We start from the raw sequence: 3,444 nt of genomic DNA on the forward strand, positions 1-3,444 counted from the left end.
TATGAAAAAGGTATAAAAAAAATTGACGATATTGGACGCTCTACACGAAAAGATAAGGTTCGGGATGTAGATCGCGCCCACAAGCGCTCGATTTTCCTAACGGTCCGGAAAAAACTGCGTACAGAACAGTGCTGACGATCTAATTGTCCTATGAAGCATCTAGTAAGGCGCCAAATTTGACATCACACACATACGCGCTGCGTATACAAACGAAGGAATAATCAGTAGGATGTTCACCACGTTTCTCGCACCCGTTGGCAGACAAGGCACTTTACTCGATCGTTAAAGGCAGCATACCAGGAATCTGAAGTGGTGCGGATTTCAGGTGGAGTATCCGTATACGTGGTCGTAGATTATGGAGACAGGGGTAGTTCCGCCCATCTCTCCCTGCATCACTGCAAACAGCACCCTCCAGAATGCTGCTTCGTACGACGCCATCTATTGCAACGCTCCACCCCTTGCGCCGCCTCCGCTCTACGATTCGTAGAAAATCAATTCGGACTGCCCCGATAGGCAGTAAGGGACGCTACGTGTGCAAGGGTGGCGCGCTGCAATAGAAGGCATCGTACAAAACAGCATTCAGGGGCCGGCTGCTTGCATTGATTCAGGTAGAGATGAGCGGAACCACCCGGTCTCCGGGGTGGTTCCGCTCATCAATGTAATCTACGACCCCATATAAGAATACTCCACCTGAAATCCGTACCACCCCAGATTTGTGGTATGTGCCTTTAAGGTCATCACTTCCCATACCATTTTACATGACCATTGAAGGGATTGAGCACCGTTGTGCTACACTCCCAATTCTATCTTTTTATGAAAGCACACATACCTCGTCAATTTCGCCTTCAAACATCTTCTCCGCTATTGGTAAAGTCCTACAGCTCTTCAATGAAACCGCACGCCACCTTTGCTTCACTCCTTGTCGTGCTTATGAGATCTATCCTTTTCTTTTCTTTCCGTATTAAACGCTTCTTGTCGTTCATCGTTGTGGAGCGGGCATAGTTATAGGATAGAGTTGTAATGCAGAAGAACAATTGCGCAAGCGTTATTTCCATCAAGAGCAGCAGGAGGAAGAGGAGCCGTTATCAGGAGTGGTATTATCGGGTTACAACAAATTGAAGTTTGGTGCAGTTGCGTAGCTTGGCTCCGAAGCAGCGCAGTGGAGTCAGCGGTAACATCGATGTAGGACCATCTCTATTTCCACTCGGACTGCAGAGATGTGTAGGCTAATCACGTATCCGGCCTACCTAATTTTACTTTACTCGGCATTTGTGGAAGCGTTTGTGATCTTTGATCTTTAACCAACTAGGACTGAACTTGAAATGCGCCCTTTCATTTGGTTAAAGCGAGATACTCCCATCATTACTTTTTCAGTTGAACGTTCTATGACGCTGACCACATTACTCCTACTTGCGAAACACCTGGGTTTCCGATGCGTAGGTGGTGTTGAATAGGGGAGCATGGGGTCTGATGTTCTTGGTCTTTCTTATTACATCCTCAATGCCCGTGTAAGCTCCTCAAGCCGTTTGTTTCCTCTTGCTCAGCCTGGAGATCAGGTTGTTCATCATGTTAATTTCCCGACCCAAATATACATTGCTGGAGAACTTCGATGTATTCGTTTTGTTGAAGGTCAATGGGGCGTCAGAAACGGATCCATTCCTCATGCACATCGTTTTGTTCACGTTCAGCTGAAGAACGATATTTTTACATGTGTCATTGAATTCGACCAGCATTTGTCGAGTCTGTTTGATGCGTGATGCTATCAGAACGATGTCTTAAGCGAAACGAAATGGGTCAAACTACATCTATTGGCACCTGGTTTTCTTATATACCATACCAATCCTGCATTCACGTTCTCAAGAGTAGCACTGAAATTTTTCGGTGGGATGAGGTGCCAATAGATGTAGTTTGACCACTTTCGTTTCGCTTAAGACATCGTTCTGATAGCAAATGTGTGAAATCGTCAAACACCTCTCATCACGTCGATGATGATCTTCTTATAGAAAGGTGAAATTCCGGACGCGAAGTTACTGCACAACTCTCGAATACCTCTAAAAAAGAGTTGTACTTGGCACTGGTGGTTCAATATGCTCGACAACACGTGCAGCGTACGACTTTTATAGCCTCAAACTTGGGTAATTAAACCTGTATAAAACATTCAAACACACACAAGACGATAATGCGATAAACAATAACAAATGACTCAAATTGGACAGCAATAACCTTAAAAGGTGTGTAGAAATGTATCTAAAAACCTAAGCGCGTAAACAGGGGTACATAAAGTAACTACAACTAAGCGCGAAACAAAATATAATTGTACAAGAACCTAAGCGTGCGGAAGCAAGTCTATGCCTACAGTGTTACGGTACAAAATGAACGAAATGCTTAAGCGAGTAATGTCAGGATATAATACAACAACAGTTCAGCGCATCACATTCACAGAACTAACCTAGGCGCGTGGTCCCTATGCGTACAAAAGACTAAACCTAAAGCGCAAAGCGAGTAAAAATGTATAGTTAAATCTACATGAAATGATTATGCGCGACATTAACTACTAAGACAAGATATGAATAAAAGAAAGGGTAAAACGGCGTTAGGCGAGATGGACGGAATGTCCCGGCTGCGTCTTCCGTCCTTATATGCTGGGGCTCCTGATGACGACAGTGGCTCATGCAGGGGTTATATTTTGAGAATCTTCTGCTAGAAGCAAGATAACCCTGCATGAGTCACTGATCTCTTGAACCGCGCTGTCACTTCTTCGTCGTCAGCGTCTTGCAAAGAGGAATCGCGGTTCTTCCGCGATAACCTCTACGTGATGAGCAGTATTCCCTTCGTTGTGTAAGGTTTCCGTGACGAGTTGTGGCTCAAGTAAAATCAAAGTTTTCCTTGAATCAGTGAAAATTAGACACAATAGCACCTTTAACTCTGCGATATTTCTATGAGTTTTGAATCGGTGTGCATACAGCAGAATAACTGGTGCTGCCTTGCTCTGAACCCTATTTGACATCGCACGGCGTTCTTTTATCCAACGTTCTTTCAATTCTATTTAGAATGGCGCTTGAGAAGAGCTTGTGGATGACAAATTACATGGAGGCTAGGCTTTGGTTGCCGATTTTGAGTAGAATTAAAATCCAGGGGAAAGTGGAATCCACAACTGGGAATTAGTAGCAATGCTGTATTTGTACCTGTGGTCAAAGAGGTCCCAACATTGCTGCGTATTTAATAAATGATTGGAATTATGTCATGGGAATTCCTTTGTTTTTTCTTAGTTTTGCCTACATTTTCTTTGTTCGCCTCTTGATCATCTCTCATTTAAGGCAGTGTCCCATGTTTTGGATAATAGCTAGCAGTGCAATGAGTAAAACCACAAGTAGAAGAGGGGGTAGTGTAAAAACCGGCTCTACTGCGATGCGTATGGGTGAATTCCCGTGGCAAACTTAGACA

This window comes from Necator americanus, chromosome III, assembly GCF_031761385.1.
Source record: "Necator americanus strain Aroian chromosome III, whole genome shotgun sequence".
NCBI classification, from domain to species: Eukaryota; Metazoa; Nematoda; class Chromadorea; order Rhabditida; family Ancylostomatidae; genus Necator; species Necator americanus.